This window comes from Miscanthus floridulus, chromosome 13, assembly GCF_019320115.1.
Source record: "Miscanthus floridulus cultivar M001 chromosome 13, ASM1932011v1, whole genome shotgun sequence".
NCBI classification, from domain to species: Eukaryota; Viridiplantae; Streptophyta; class Magnoliopsida; order Poales; family Poaceae; genus Miscanthus; species Miscanthus floridulus.
This window is the reverse complement of record NC_089592.1, coordinates 26967852-26985824: the sequence shown is the minus strand read 5'-3', so window position 1 is coordinate 26985824 and position 17973 is coordinate 26967852. Positions and strand designations below refer to the sequence as shown.

At 39.8% G+C, this 17973-nt stretch overlaps 1 long non-coding RNA gene and 1 pseudogene across 1 annotated transcript; both read right to left on the bottom strand.

Annotated features, from left to right (window-relative positions):
* Positions 1–6442: 6442 nt before the first annotated feature.
* On the bottom strand, positions 6443–16103 carry LOC136499636 (glyceraldehyde-3-phosphate dehydrogenase 3, cytosolic-like; annotated as a pseudogene).
* Positions 11342–13457, bottom strand: LOC136499180 (uncharacterized). The gene is made up of 3 exons (XR_010769930.1): positions 13363–13457; positions 13029–13244; positions 11342–12207 (listed from the first exon to the last, which is right to left on the bottom strand). It is a non-coding gene; the product is annotated as an uncharacterized lncRNA (long non-coding RNA).
* Positions 16104–17973: the final 1870 nt, after the last annotated feature.

Below are 17973 nucleotides of genomic sequence, written 5' to 3'. Positions count from 1 at the left end.
ACGGTTATCCTTGCCGGCCATGGAATCGATTGGATCTATAGGAAGGGGAGGAAACTGCTATAGGGGCTTGAAGGCAGAGAGATGCAAAGGAACAGGAGCGGTTGCCAGTATAGATGTGTTCGAGGCTAGAGCCCTCGGTCGGTATTTGAAGCTGCAAAGCAAAGAGGTGGATGCCTCAAGAAAGTGCAAAGGGTAATTGCCATTAATAGAAGGCGGAGCGTCACTTCGCTAATACCAAAGAAAATGCGGTGTTGGGCAATTAAAGGCAGAAGATCAAGGGGGTCTCTTAAGCCACATTTTCGGGATCAATTGGGTCGCAAATATGAAATCAGCTGTTTTCAATTGGCTCTTCAGCTGAAAAGAGGAAATAGAACGAGACAAGTATGGTTATCGTACACAAGGCATGTATGTTGACCTACAAATTACAAGCCCGGAATATCCTGAATGACTTTTAAAATTGCAAGCCGAATAGCATTAGCTTCTGCAACCTTGTGCTCGTATTCTTCGGCTATTCCAGAAGCGTTCTCAAGGCTGCCATGGATGGTTCTGCTCTCTTTTACTTTGGCCAATAGTTCCTACTTCTCCTGTCTGATGACATCGGGTATTTGGACCAGAATGGACTTGCGATGATCTATGGTAGCCTTCACATTGTTCAACTCCCTTTCAAGTTTTGCACGCTTGACTTCCAGTTGGGACAACTCTGGATCGGTCCCAAGGGAAGAATTCTTCAAAGCATCGATCGACTGCGCTAGCTCTTTAACTTCGTGCCTGTTGGAGTCCCTTCTGGCCAGCAAGGCTTCACGATTGGACAAGTTCCTTTGGATCGTTTTCACCATCAAGGCCTGATCTTTGAAAATGGGCAAATACGACAAGACCTTGGAGAGAGCTAGAGATGGATCACCCTTAATGGTCAAGAAGACTTTCTGTATTGATTCAGTGTCTTGGACCAAATAGGCTATGTTCTTCTCAAATATGGGTAGTATATCTTTCAGCCGATTTCTAGTCTCCTCTGACAAAGATTCAGCAGAGGAAGTGGCTGATGATCTGATTTTGTCTTCATCAAAATACTCCTTGAGATTGAAAGAACAACTCTGGGCTAGAGGATCGAGTGCCTATAGATAGGGGAAGTCTTGGTTAAGAGATTTGAATCGGCTTATCGCAGAATGAATGGTGAAAAGGTACAGTACCTTCTCTGTGGTAGCCTCTATCAGAAGAAGGGGAGTAGCTAATGATACACCAGTAATATCTGGTTGAATCAGCTCAGAAATCTCAATGTCGGTATCTGCAACATCGAAAGGATTTTAATTTATGCTCGCTGTAGAGAAATGGACAAAGCATATAGTTTACTCACCATCAAGTGTATGCCGAATCAGAGAATCAGCAGTATGGGTATCAACAACAGAGTTGTTCCCAGCATCAGCAAGATTGTTGTTGGTAGGTGAACTACCAAGTTCTTGTTCTTGCATAGGTGTTTCCTCAGAGAGTATCTGGCATGACGAATAGTCGAATAAAGAATGGAAAACTGAGTAAATCGGGAAGTTGAATGTCAAGGATAAAACTCATGTTTTCTGCTATTATGGAAGTATCAGTTGTTTCAACCGAGATTGGCTCCTTTCACGGATTAGCCGATGGAGGTTCAGCTAGTGCTGAGTCGAACGCCTGAGACAGCAGTTCCGCACCTAGGGCAGGTTGGGACCAATGCTTGATAGCTGAGAAAGAATGAAATAAGTAATTGAATCTCATTTTTTAGAAGAAGATGAACTATTTACCTGAGCAGCTGATGGTCTTGTTCTACGAAGTCTTTTCCCAGTGGTAGTTTTCTAGGTTGCCCCTAGAACCGCCTTGGGCTTTGGGGATTGACATGTCATGATTGTGGGAGCAGCATGGGTTCTCATCAATTGTTTTAGGGAAGGTGTCGTTGATCCCATCCTTGAAACTGGACATGGCGGCTGGTAATCTATAGAATGCCCTCTCCTATCCATGCTTGGAGGATCAAATTCAATATCCTAAAAGGGTCATTTTAGTGCAATTGGCAAGAGAATTCACCAAAATGATCTCTCTAAAAGGGAATGGTGGGTTACCTCACTATCAGAAGAGAATTCCTTGTCCAGAGCTATGCACAAAGGGTGGACTGATCCACAAAAGAGATGGGAACGCCAATCTTACCACCAGGAATCAAAGAGACTGGAAGAAAAGTTGACCCTGACCCAGTCATGCAAGGAGAAGGAAGGAAGGTCTGATCCCAATCGAAAGACTCTGGAAGCTTCCAGCACATCGCTGATATCTTCTCTCGGCTTCAGAATGTTCTTAAAGAATAGGCAAGGAGGGAGTTGACCGAGACCAAACTGGCGGGCCACAAAAGAAGGGTTGTAAAACTCATAAGTTGGAGGATTGCCTAGGATGGAGGAACCTTTAATCATCTTGCCACGACCATGACGAAATTCAGCTGGGAGAACACAGGGCTTGATGAAGGAATTGAAGATCGCAGCCGCCGTCTTGTCTAAACAGCCGGATTCAAAATGGAATGTGAATGGAAAAGTCAATTCATCATCCTCATTATAAGGTAGCCAAGTCAGGATGGCCGCATCAAACCCTCTGTAAAACTTTTTGAAGAGGTGGCCAACATCGAAGTCAATGGTTATAGTCGATGCAGCCTCACCATAGCTCGTACACTGTCGAGTTCTTCCTCCTTCACCTCTATGTTCTTCATCAAAAGTAGAGAAAGGAAAGCTCAAGTCTCTAAGATCAGGCCTTACAATCTTGTGCATGTACAAATTGAGCCACAATTGTATCAGCCACCAAGGGCCGCTGATAGCCTGCATTGGTTCATTCTTCAGTAATTGGACAGCCACCTGGTACATCAGATGACAGGCAGCTCCTACCAGATATTTTCTGAGAGGGATACCCTTGCCTAATGCCAGGTGCTCCGCCATAAGTTTGTGATTGTAAGTCAGACCATAAGATGATCCACAAAAGACAAATTTCTCCAACCACATATTCAGAAAGGCCACATATTCACGATCGCTGACAGATGATTCATCTTCAACATGATTCAGAATATAACTTGCCCATCCGGTGCAGTCTGCTATCTTGGCCAATCTTTTGGAGCCAGCACCCAAGTACTCATAAGGTTGTACTGGTCTAGTGATTCTAAGGCCGGTCAACATATACACATCGGCCAGAGTAATGGTCATTGGGCCATGGCCAAAAACAAAAGCATTCAGAGCATTAAACCAGAAATAAGAAGCAGAGATCAAGAGTGAATCATAATTCTCCATCTCAGACAACGAAAGTGTTAAGCACTGGTTTAGATCATAAAGCTCCCAGTCTCCGCCCCTTTTCATGGATACCCTGCAAAACCAATTTCTCCACCCCTTAGGCGCTTTGGGCCAGTTTCTGAAGGGAGTTTTGTTCTAGGAAGATGAATCTACTGCCAACTGTTTAAAGGGGATCTGGTTGGTTTCTTGGCGGATAAAATCGGATGGATCAGGATCACCCATAGGCTCGAGGAAATAAGCATTAGGGACAACAGTTGATGAAATCAAGATCTTGTTCCTCATTTCCTAGAAATCGAATAAAGTAAGTTCAAGAGGAGAAGGAATACAGGGTAACGGCCGGCACTTGGAGAGTGGAAATTTGGAAACATACCTCAGGAACGTGGTCGTTGGTCACCATTACGATCGGAGCAGGTTTGGATCTGACAAAGGTAGCCTGAAAGATGGCTCGAGGGAACGGTGGATTTGCTAGGGTTTGAGGCCTTGGCGATGACGGCGTCGGCTGTTGGAGTCAGTTCAGGAAGGAGAAAGCAAACAGGCCATGTGGATTGCAAAAGATACTATTGAGATGTTATATAGAACTCGGGCCAGGGAGTCAGGAGTCACGCGTATATCTCGGATAGTGCAGTTGCGGCATGGTAAACCAGTGAACTGGAATTTTGGGATAAAATCATTTTATCCCAAAATTGGGGGGCATGTGTTTACACCAAAATTTGGGAGAAGAGCGTGGGAACTCGTAGGCTTCCAGAATTATGCCAATCAAGGAGTCGATGGAATAAAGGTTGATATTTGCTAGATCGAATGTGACACTGGATCGATTCTTTCCAAATAACATCAGCAGATGACGATGATGGGATATGACTAGCGTCAAAAGGATACATATCAGACTTTACAAAAGGGGAAAGATTAGAGTCCAAGTTATCTTAAGATAGGAATATTTCTTTCATACCAAAGATTGTAACAAATCGTGCTCGAGTAGGATTCATGTCTAGACTCTGGGTATAAATACCAAACCCCAGCTATTGTAAGAACAATCAATCAATCAAATACAAGTCAATTACTTTTTTCGGCTCTGGCCACCCCTTAGGAGTAGGAGTAGAGTAGATCTCGGTGAGTTCTTCAGCGAGTACGGCTGCATCGATTCGGTCGACCTCCACTGCTTGTTTGTAAGTACTGTCATGATTTATACCTCTGTTCGTATGGCTGCATCGATCCGGTCGACCCCCACTGCGACTCTAGTATAGGCTAGTTATCGACTCTTGCCTAGTTCAAGTATGGCTTGTGTGATTCTGCCTCACACCCCACTGCTTGAACTAGATCGAGGTCAAGTTATCGGCTCTACCTTTGAATGGCAGTCTTTGGTAGATTCATTAAGTTACCGATATTGCTTATTGCTTTCATTGTTTATCTAATTACAGCAATATCACTCTGCCCGATTGAGATTGATCTAGATCGGCCTTATATCTTATTTAACCCATCATTTGCTAATCTTAAACTGATCTAATCTACATCTTAAACAATGAGTTATGTTTTTATTGGTTGTTTTATATCAATCTTAATCGTGCATAGTGTGCGGTTAAGGCATGTTCGATCTTGAGTAGATCTATTGGTTAGCAAGAACCGTTCCATGGCCCGTTATCATGATTTGTGGGATTCTGCCTCTCACCCCACTGTTAGCACCGTGGACTAGAGATCGTTAGTTGATAGATCCGTTCCTGAGAAGGCATGACCTTAACTATGCGCTATGCCTGAATTGGCTATTTAGCCGATATCGAATGCTTTCACGAATAGCTCACATCACGAGATCGTTGAAGTAGAGGTAAGTTGAGAGATGTGTTAGCCCCATGATCTTGTTATTGTATTATGGCCTGCATGATTCTGCCTCATGCCCCACTGATATTAGTAATGAGTTAGGGTCGTCGAGTCTATTGTTGTTTCTACAGGCTGCATGATTCTGCCTCATGCCCCACTGGTCATGGTGATAGATGAGATCTAACATGTTCATTAAATTTATCTTTATTAGATGGTTGAGTGGTGCTGAATTGTTTCTTTACATAAACAGGAGTTCGGTTACTTGTAATCATTGGCTCAGTATAAACCGATCATCATTGATATCTTATTGCCATTGATTAATATTGGCTTGAATGATATTTATTCTGAATGATAACCGATTCTTCTTCACATGACCCCATGAGCTCTAACTAACTTATTCTCATGAATATACTAGGACCGGCTATTTAGCTGATTTCCTTCCATATCGGCTCTCATAGCCGTACATTCGGGACTGTCTGGCAACACCGGCAAGTTCCGCCCTTAATTACTGATGAAATTTCTCTCCTTGTCAATTACAGGGTCAAATTGACTGGCACACCTCGGGAGGATTGCGTAGGATCGACCACCCCTACGCTGAAGCTAGGCGGATCTGCTCCATCGAGCAGACCCTTTCGGCTTGCTACGTGTGTCCTCGGCATGGGACAAAATTCTGTGTCGACAGTAGGTAAAATTTATACTACAAGTATACAAACTGTAGGAGTGTAATTTTTAATGCTTCATAATAGGAGTGTAATTTTTAATGCTTCATTATAAACTGTGCAGCTACATGAAGGGATCTAAGGATCATTGACACAGATGATAGTTGGAAATCACATGAATGAGGTAAAATTATGTATGCTTGTGAATCTAGTTGTGTTATATTACAAATAATAACCATTCTCACTAACAAACAAATAACATAGAATATGAGCATTGAAGATCTTGATGGAATCTTTGGAGCACAAACTGACTGGTCAATATCAGAGTCAAGAATGTCATATGAGGTAGATATAGAAAGCTAAGCAATTTGGGGGTTACATTTATAAGCAATAAAAATATGTACTAGCATCAAAGTAAACTTATCTTTGCAAAAACAGGATGGAGAAATGGGAATCATCGTTGATGATGATGGAGCAATGGCAAGCATGGCTGCTGATGATAGAGCTGAAATTGAACAATATCATTGGGAAACTGATGTATTCAATAACATGGACATTGATGAGGTACATTAAATAATGGTCTCTTTAACTATTTTAGTCCACAGTGAAAAAAACTATTTATATTGCAAATGCCATTACTCGAAAACTAAGACTGCTACTAATATATTTACAGGTATAGCATGAACATCAAGATGATCAACCAACAATGGGACAAAATGACTTGAGCAGCATAGCAGCAGAACTGACAAGTTCAGATATTACATCAACTATAACAATGAGAATGAACATGTAAATGGCAGCCAGGAACTGACAGAAGAAGAGATTGAAGAATTCATTAAAAATGAGCAGCTTCCAGCATCTGAAGGCAACAATGCACCAATCAAAAGCAAGTACACCCCACAACTATCAATGGAATTTAAGGATAGGCATGCTGCTCACCATTTCTTCAACTTCTATGCATTCCTAGCCAGATTTGAAGTTTTCATAACACATGTGACAAGAACTACAAGTATGAAAAGAAATAATGAGGTAGTCAAAGTGACAATGAGATGTAATCGTCAAGGAAAAGCGGCACCAAAGTCTTTAGAGCAAGAAGAAGCACAAGTAGACAAGGATATTGGAAAGCAACCAGTAGCAAAAAGGAAAACAAATGTGCAGATGAAATCAGATTGCCCTTGTCTTATGATGGTGAAAGAAGAAAATGGTATATGGAAGATAAAAAGGCTTGATTTTGAACATAATCATGAACTATGCCCTGGCCAGAGACATCAATTGTTTCCTAGACACAAATGCATGACAGATATGGAACATAATCAAGACTCTGAATGATAACAACATCACGACTAGGAAGATGATATCTATCCTATCATATCTGAGAGAGGGACTTATAGCTCTACCAATGAAAAAGAAAGATATCAGCAACTATAGGACCAAGCTAAATAGAGAAGTCAAAGGTTCAGATATGACACAAGTAATGAATTATTTCAGAACAAAAAAAATAGAGGATCCTTCTTTCATTTACAAATTTGACATAGATGAGAATAAAAAAGTGAAAAACTTGTTCTGGACAGATGTTTCTTCTCTGAGCTATTATGCAGATTATGGAGAATGTGTAAGTTTTGACACAATATATATGACAAATCGATACAACTTACCTTTTGTACCATTTGTTGGTATAACAGGACATGGGCAAAGTTGCCTTTTTGGATGTGCTTTCCTGCATGATGAGACAGTGGAAACTTTTAAGTGGGTATTTGAAACTTTCCTTGAAGCAATGGGAGGAAAACACCCTCAAACAATCATCATAGACCAGGAAACGGCGATGAAATCAGCAATAGAGCAAGTTTTCATAAACACAAAGCACAGGAACTGCTTACTCCACATAAAGACCAAATGTTACAATATGAATGGCAAAGTGTTTGCAGCTAATGATGGACTGTATGAAGAGTTTGAAGATACAGTGAACAATTCTATAACAGTTGAGGAATTTGAACAACTTTGGTAGAAAATGATTGAGGACAATCATCTACAAGACAACAACTACTTCTCCAAAATGTGGGACATGAGAAAAAGGTTTATCCCAGTGTACTACAAAAATGACTTCTTCCCATTTATACAGACCACATCAAGAAGTGAGGGAACAAATGCAAGATTCAAAGGTAATGTTGGGCCAACGTATAGTATTATTAGCTTTTTGAAAGAGTATAATCGAATCATTGATACCATAAATAAAGCAAAAAAGTTGGAGGACACCTACAGCAACCAGAAAAGGCCAAAGAAATTTATTTTTGGCTACAGAACAGAGCAGCAGGTAGCATAGCTATATAAAAGAAACATATTCAAAAAGTTCTAGGTTCAACTAAAGGCAACATCAAGGCTCAGCTACATGGAAACTAAAGAAGGGAAAACATTTGAGGTGTGGTAGAAAAGTAACCAGATTCACAACATTCATCGAGTAAGGAGATATATAGTAAGCATTGACCTAACAGAAGGCAAAGAAGAATTTACCAGCATATGTGTAAAATTCAGCAAAGATGGGATATTATGCTCTCATATCCTGAAAATAGTCATTGAAAAGGAAATCAGCATAATTCTAGAGAAATACTTCATAGACAGGTGGAGGAAGAATAATATGAAGGTACATGCTGAAAGGAAAGAAGAAATAGTTGCAACAAGTTCATTATTGAGATTCAACATATTATCCAGGAAGTCAACAATATTGAATTCAAAAGCATCAAAAAATGAGGAAGCCATGAAATACCTTATGGTAGAATTCGACAAGATGGAAATCAATGTAGATAAAATGATATATGCTCAACAAACAGGTGAAGCACAGAATGTCCAACAAGGGAATCAACAAGGAGAAAATACAGCAATAGGAACGGGAGGTCAACAGAGTGAAATAGATGATCTAGAAATAATTTAGAGAAAGGGGAGGCTAGGTAAACCTAAGAGATTCAAGCCACTTATAGAAGAAATAAAGAAGATGGTGGATGCAGAAAAAAAGAGAAAGAAGAAATCAAATGACACATACAGTATAGGTAACACTAAACAAAGAAGCACATAATATATTTTAGGGACAATTGTCTAGCGGACATCTAAAGTGATGGTCGTTTACTGGAGGACACCCTGTTTTGAGCAGTTTGCCAGAAGACACTCTGGTTCGGTGAAATTAGGCCATAGAACACCATAGACCGGTTGTAGCCGATTGAGGAGGGAGAACAGTGGTGAAATGACATTTTTGCCCCTACCACTTTCTTCTTCCTCTCTCCCTTTCTCTTTTTTCTGTTTCCTGTCCCCGCCACCCTCTTCGTGTCCCACACCCGTCGTCGCGCATCACATCATCGAGGGCGGCTGCGCCTCTGATGCCCACGCCTCATACGGTCTCAATCCAAACCAGAAGTCAGCCGGCGAGGTCGTGAATAAATTCACCCACTGCAGGATGAAGTTGTGCCGAATCAAGCCAGTCGGTCAGTAGGCCTCGCCGGCGCCCCCACTCCCGAGCTCGGCTGGCCACACGGCAAGGTTGACCCGGTGGCTAGCGTGGAGACACCGGGTCCGTGGAGGCACAAGCAGATGGCGCACGACCTATGACCTACGGGTGAGCGCAAGCGGACGACGGTGACTTGAGAGCGAGCGTGAGCGGACGCACGATCGCAGGCACGAGCGATGACACGGCGGAGCGGACAGAGCATGCAAGCGCAAGTGACGCGAGCGATGCGGGAATGACTCGGCAGCGCCGCGCCTCCGCCACGGAGTGGATGCGAGCGGACGAGCATGAGGGCGGCTGCTCGCGCATGGCGCTCGTGGTCACGGCATAGGCTCGCCAGCTCGCCCACAAGCCCTCATGGCTGCGACTACGGTAGCTCGCCTGCTCATCAATGGAAGAAGATAAGAGCAAGAAGAAGATGGCAGGTGGGGCATGTGCGTCAGTGAGAGGGAGAGGGGCGGACCCAACTGCGGCTCAGGGGCACTAGATGTCTAAAATGAAATTTTCTCTCTCCTCAACCGGCTGCAACCGGTCTGGGTGTCCTGTGACCTAATTTCACCGAACCAGAGTGTCTTCTAGCAAACTGCTCAAAACGGGGTGTCCGCCAGCAAACGACCATCATTTTGGATGTCCGCCAGACTATTTTCCCTATATTTTAGTACATACAAATAGAGTTTAAATACAAATGCACATATTCTAATTTATGAGAACTAATAATGTTTTATAGGCTCACCAGTCAAGCCAAAAAGAAAGAAGATGAAGGAAACCTCAAATGGTACCACTGATCCCAAAGGGGAAAACACACTGAAGAAATGGTGATCAAAGACATGCAGCAATTTAGGATGATCAGAAGATGGAAGCAAAATTTATCAATCAAAAGGGACCATGCAGTCAATTTGAGTGCCCAATTAATTTATGCAATTTTTGTAATGAACAAGTTGTTATAAGCTTAAATTGAATTATGCCTAGAACTACAATTGAATATGTTAAGAACTACAATTACAGTGCCCAATAGTTGCAATTTACATTGTTGGTGATTGCAATTATGCATCTGAATTTTATATTCATTTGGTTTTCATCAACAACAAATATTAATAGGAACAGAGCAGTTCAAAATTAAGTAGTATACTATGGATGCATCTTATTTCTACAGTAGTGCAACAAGTATATAAACTGGGGCACTTTTCACAAAAACAACCAGCATTCGAAAACTGGGACACATCCAAACTGTTTGATCAGGAAGGAGTTATTCTTCCTCACGATCTCCCTGCCTTATGCATGTGGAGACTACTACGGGTAGATTTAAGTTGTGCCTGATCTGTATAAACACAAAAACAACCCGAAAACACAAAAAACTAATTAGTGTTAGCACAAAGACAATTAGAGAGAGATTACATGTGTTAAAAGCGCACAAGAAAAAGGAAGGTTCAGTTTCTAACCTTAGCAGCTCCAGTGCTGCTGGGAATGATGTTGAAACTAGCAGCCCTTCCACCCCTCCAGTCCTTAGCTGAGGGCACATCAATAGTCTTCTGCGTAGCTGCAAGGATCCACATTTGCCACATTAAAAAAGACAACAAAAATATTACTAAATAGGTTTTCTATTTAACATATTTTGCCTTGATTTTGCAAAGACAATGTAAATCCAATAATTTTGCATAGATGAATAGAGAGCAAGCAACTTATCTCTTTCATTATCAGAATCACCACTCTTTCATCATCAGAATAACCATGGTCATCCATCATTTGAATCTGCATGGCATACATAAGTTGGATCAGACTCAGAAAAGTTGTAGTACATAAAAACAAACAATTTAAGGATAGAAAATTACCTAATAAGCTGATCGAGCTAATAAAGAAGTAGATCAGAACAACAAATTTGAACCTCACAGCCTCCGTACATAGGCAACAAAACTGACTGCATCTCGGTCATTGACAACATGGGCAAACATATATAAACAGATACAAAAAGGAAACAAAACACAAACAACAGTAATTTATATTACAAACACTCACATAATAAAGTACCATACAAATTCTAGTTCCAGAAACATAACTTGTTCAATTATTACAAACATAACTTGCTCCTTCAACAAAAGTTCCGGAAACATAACTTGAAGCTATTCTTCACATTATGAAAACGCCATCCTACTCAAGGTGGGTATAAGGAAACAGCTGATGGCATTTAACACTCTGGTAGAAGTCTTCTTCTTTGGGACGAACGCTGATACTAAGAACACGATAGAAGGTCATTCTTTCACCTGCATCTTGTTTGCATTTTGTAGTCCAGCAACCTTTACGTAGATAGTGCCATTCTTTGAATCATAGGCAAACTTGTAGATAGACAGAAAATTGACACCACGATTCTGCTTGACAGCACGAGCAACTAATTTAACCTTATTTTCACTGCTCAAACCTTTAGCAACAATAAGCTGAGATTGATCTCCAACATCTAAATCCAGATTATCAACAACAAACAAAGACACAACTTCCTCATCTAGAGTAAATGGAACTCCAGCTTCAGGAGCAATTGAATTTTTTTGAGAAACAACCTAGGAAAACTTAAATCAACAACAGAAAGTTAAAATACTCAAATAAATATACCTTGATCCTTACTGGGATATCATTGAAAACTTTGGAAGATTCCTTCCTTCGCATGATACTTTTAACTTACCAAATACTAAGTTGACTTTCACCAACTATAACTTTCCACTTGCGATAAAACCCAGCAACATCATCATCAAAAGCTAAAATAAAAACAACACCATAGCATCATCAACACAGAATTTGCACTTATTCACCATCATTCTTGGCCTATGCTCAATACGCTTGAAACAGCGAGCAACAGTCAATACACTGTCATCAGAAGGTGGGATCTGCCTAACTGCCATCAGACGAGACTGCTCACCAACAGTAAACCAAGAACCTCAGTGACATACTCAGAAACAGCCCTGTTTTCCATGATACGAGCCATCTAAAAAACAACAAAAAAGAATTAAATAAAGAATAAACTAATTCAAACATATGGAGAAGACCTACAATATCAACAAGGCCACTAAACTCGACAAAATGTCAACTAAAATGGTTATATGGGAAAGGTACATGGCTGGCCACTAAACTCGACTTCACCCATTAAAACAATTCATGTTTGATAAGAACAAAGTTTAATACTAGCATTTCTGATAAATATTAAAGGGGTCATACAAACCTGATCAAACCAGTAATACATCCACACCAAGAACATCAATCTAATCGAACACTAGCTTACAGCACAAACAATCAGGTTCAAAAATTGCAAAAATAGAACGAACTCTATGCAGCTAATATCATCTATTCATTCAGTTCTCATCCCCAAATCCATCAATTAAGAAATCAGACAGAACTAACCTATTTACGCTGCTGCCTCATAGATCACTGAAAAGGACCAAACCTGATCTATCCTACACAAGGTTATCTAATGATTTATTAAATTCAACAGCAATTCATCATCATTCAAAAACCCAGATCAACAAGTTAGCGAACCAAAAACACTTAAACAAGTGAAACTGGAGAAATACAAGATAGAATATATAATGTGTACTCTAGACATACAAGATACAATGTATGTGCCTGACTATGACAGCAAATATAGTCAATAAACATGTTACCAAAACACAGTGAACACCTAGTCTGCTTGTGCTGCATTACATACTAAAATAAATCAGCGCTATGCACACTACCACGAGTTACAACACATAGATTATTATTCTATGAACTAGAACATGCCAAATAAATATCATAGAAATTACAACATACCTTCCAGAACCTATAGATGATATCCAAACTCAGAAGCTAAATCACCGGAAAAGAGTTACAAGGAAGCTTCTATGGTCTAGTGGGTGTGTGTGGGTGTTTGTGGGTTTTAGTCTCTGTAAGACTATTTCTTTTCTTCTACTAATATAATGATACGCAGCTCTCCTACGTGTTCGGAAAAAAAAATCCAAACTCAGACTCAGACTTCAAGGAATAAAACTGCATCAAAGAATCAAAAAAGTTAGATCTTAAAGAAATGAATCTTGAGAGACCATAAGAAATACTTCAAGCAAATCAGGAATGAAACAAAATACAGTACAAACCAAACACTACTTACCCACTTCATGTTTGATAAGAACAAAGCTTAATCCTCTTTAGCCTCCAAAAAATAGAGATTAACCACCAGAAACTAAGAGTCAAATCTGCAAAACTCTAATCATGTATCCACTACCTCATGGTCTGGTATAATAGAAATCAAGAGCAACAGCATGTGACTCCAAAAGAACAAACATGAAAGAACATAATAGACGAAATAGACAAGACAAAAATTAGAAAACAAGAACAAATACAGACAGTGATTGGACAAAAAACACATACATTACATGTAGATAACAAACACCGGAGAGGAAAAACTTACATGCAGGATAGAAGTGAAGGGGGGAAATGGAGAACACCAGAGAGACAGGCAACCGAATGCATGTTATATAGACAGAAGGGAAGATAAATGGTTGACCTGTAACCGTGAAAGAAGGCAATAACTCCACGGTGGGGAGTAAATGCACGACGAGGTAATCGAGAGAAAACCGGCCAAACGATCAAACTCCATGGTTGGAGTCAATTGCCGAACTACCAGGACTTAATGAAAGACCCAATAAAAAGGTCCAATAAAAAAGGCCATATAATTTCTGAAAAAGGCCCAATAAAAAGCCCAAATAAAAAAGGGCCTCAATTAACAAGGCCCAAAGATTAAAAAACAGACAATAAAAAACCTTAAAAAAAAGTCCAAGAAAAACAGAAAATAAATAAGTCATATTATCCAAAAAACAAATTTAGCATATTGATGACAAATGAAAAGCCTAATTCATGAGCACAAAACAAACAGTACTAATTAAAGGGAGGTTGCAACCCAACCAAAAAAAAACAAAATGGATAACAAAAAATAACTGAAAATGCATTCAGATCATCTGGGCAAAGGCATTCAGATCTCGAAAAGCATGCGAGCAAATGCATACTTAAACAGGATTTGCTGCTACCAGCAAGCCGACAACTCCGCCAAAGACAACACGACCATCTGGGCTCGCAAGAATTAACTATAGTACTTATCATCTGCGTAAAAATCATGAAAGTGACAACTGTGACACATTATGTAATGGAGATATGAGGCAACTGCCCTATTACTTGTCGACAACTGTGACACATTATGTAATGGAGATATGAGGCAACTGCCCTATTACTTGTCAGCAGTAAAGCAACATAAGCACCTTAGCAAAGAGCAGCAAGGCAGTTGGTTGTGCAGCTAGCATTGGAGACAATGCAATTCTACCACTTCTCATTGACAATAGCAACAAACATGGGGGCATCATTGCTAGAAGCAGAAATGACAACCTTCGTGGCACCACCCTGTAAAACCATCAGGAAGACAATTAGATGCTTCCAATAGTAGAAATAATAAGGTATAAATTCTGGAATAACACAATAGATAGAAGATTGTACCTTCAAGTGACCTGCAACCTTCTCCTGGTCAGTGAAAATACCATTAGACTCAACAACATATTTAGCACCAACCAAACCCCACGGGATCTCCTCAGGGTTCCTACAAACTAGGTCATTATTCATTAGTCATTAGCCCCAATATGGTTTAATTTGGTATGAAACAAATGAGAAAAAGGAATGGTAACAAACCTGCAGCCAAACATAGCAACCTCCTTCTCAACAAAAAGAGAAGGACCTTGGATTCCTTGACCTTGACCTCATGGTGCTTCCACTGTCTATGCACAGTGTCACATATCACAATTCATAGATGTCAAGATGTGCTAACACAAATCACAAGAGACAAATTAAAGGCAAGGACAAAAAATAAGGTGTGTGTAGGCACAAATCACAAGTAACAAAGATGTGGTGTGTGCTAACACAAATCACAAGAAACAATTTTTTTCTATGAAAGGACAAGGACAAAAATTAGGTGTGGGCTAGCACAAATCACAATAAACAGAGAAAAAAATTGTGCTAACATAAATCACAAGAAACAATTTTTTCTATGAAAGGACAAGGACAAAAATTTGCTTTGTGCAGACACAAATCACAATAAACAAAGAAAAAGGATTGGGGTTACAAGTCTAACAGGTTCCAAGTCTTCCTGAGGCAGGCAGGCACCAAGTGCTGCAACAAGCCACCCAACATAGTTGCGGCGTGCCGGCATTACAGGCACCAAGCATAACTATAGCAGCGGTGATTAAAAACTATCATTTAACATCCTACTACTAGGTCAAATCTTCATGAGGCGAGGCAGGAACCAAGTGCTGCGACAAGTTCATGGAGTGCATACCGCCACCCGACACAATTACCAGGGTTTAGACCCAACCATCCAACAAAAAAGTAAAACCACGGCACATTTCCTTGCTCAGCAGAAGAACATCAAGCTACTCACTTTCTCATGCAAACGGGACAGCTCCTGGACAGGGACACTACCCGCCGAATGGTGCCCGCCGTGGCTAGAGGATGTCTCTGACATCTCTCATCAAACTTTATGAACTAGCCAACCTAAGCACCAGCGAGATGTGCATAGCAAATGCGAGCAACTACAGGTAGGCAAAACAAGGAAATTAGTTCAAGCTGATCTGATAAACAAAAGCTACTAGAGGTCATAAGAGTTTGACAAAGAGGGAAAAAAGGTGCCCAAGTAAACTTACCAAATGATAGGGTTGTTGTGCTCCTTTGGTACCTAAAATAAAGTCCCACGAAATCGCTTGTGAGCAGAAAAAATTTCATAACAAGACAAAAATTAGCAAAAGTTTTTTTGAGCCTCTGCTTGGTATACTTGCACATATGAGAGTGAATGCACCAGCTCCTGTAGGTCATCAGGTTTGAAGCCTATGTCATCATGCAGGATGTGATAGTGAGTTGGCCTCATAGTCCGCTCGAAAAAAACATGCACTATTAGTTCTATCAACTCATAGACCGATATTGAGTGAAAGTTCACTTTGGGTTGCAAGAAAACTAGAATGAAACCCTCTACAACCCACTACACCACCACCCAAGTAAACAAAGGTGGAAGGATTGCTAATAGACCTGAAGGTGATGACTTGCTCAGGCTTTCTTTTCCTAGAACTGGTGTACAAGTAAATCAGACACTCCCTGAAACACATCAAATTCCAACAAGTAATGGGAGAAAGCATGTGTCATTAGAACATAGAGGACATTCAGCAAAGTATACCAACAAATATCAGCAACTTCAGTTTGGCCACATAGTTGTAGAATAATAGTTAGAGCCACATTAGTACCAACAAAGTATTTTTTACAACCACCAGCTGTTCTCATCAATGTAGCTGCTTCTTTACAAAGTACCATGCACTGATAGCATAACCAACATCCCTCTAAGACAGCGGCCTAAAATAGGAAAGGGATGGAAAAACACAAGATGTAAACACAACACGCAGGTCATGTTGTCTTGTAGTACTTCTCATAGACCTGAGAAAAAAATATTGGAGACAATTATTAATTGAATACATGATCAAACAATAGACAAAGTGACATTGCAACTAGTATTACCTCAGCATCATATTCCATGACTTTAGATCGACCATCATCTGAACTATTGAATTCATTAAAAATCATGTCGTTGACATACTTGATACGAAGGTGGCTAATATCAGCTTTAGAAAACTTATCCATCAAAGAGACATTTGGGTCCCAAAGCTCTAGATTCTTCGTCGCAAAGATACCACTATCATTGATAAAGCTGAAACAAGATATGAGAAAGACAGGACATAATACTATAAGGACCCCCAAAATGATATGATCTATAGAAATCAAAAGACGGCACTTAACCTACTTCTCAGACTGCTGAGGTACATCTGCAAAAATAACTTTATATCCATGGAACCCCATGTCAACATTAACATGTTTACTCTAGATCGTGGTCAAGTTTGGTATCTAAAAGCAGGTAGAAGAAATAATTATAATTAGAGTATATATATATATATATATATATATATATATATATATATATATATATATATATATATATATATATATATATATATATATATATTTCTTATTGGAACAAAATTTGACACTACATTCAAACAAATGATGTGAATCCATGTGTTGTTGCTACTTACAAATTCATGAAGCCCAACTTTATGGAAATCTGAGTCCACTCCAAAACGTAGTAGACAGGAATCCAAGATTACAAACATTCTTCGATTTATATACACAACAACCACATACCACCGTTCATAGAAGAGAATTAGAAAATAAAGCTGACAAAATAACAGATAATGCAATAGAAGGGACTATTTGTATAACTGCAATGCACACAACATAATTGCTAAATCTTAAAAAATTTAAAAGGATGGGTTACTCACGAATTGGTTGTTTTGTAATGGCTTGGCACGAGCAGCACCCTTAAAGCATTTCACAACATTATCATATAGCTCTTTCTCCTTCGTATCGTTAGGACCATGATTTCCAATGAAATAATCCTACAAAAATAGATTGGTTAATATTATTTGATATAGTTACTACATGTAATTCAAAAAAAATCATACTTACACCAACTTTTGAGAACAAATAATGCTTGTAAGAATTCTTGGAGTGTTTCCTATGGAATAACAATCTTCATAAAGCATTCACTTCAAAGTAATGAACCTTTCCTTTAGGTTTTAGAGAACTTCCAAGTGCACTTAATTTCACAATCACATGCCCAAAATTGATTACTGCAAGGCTG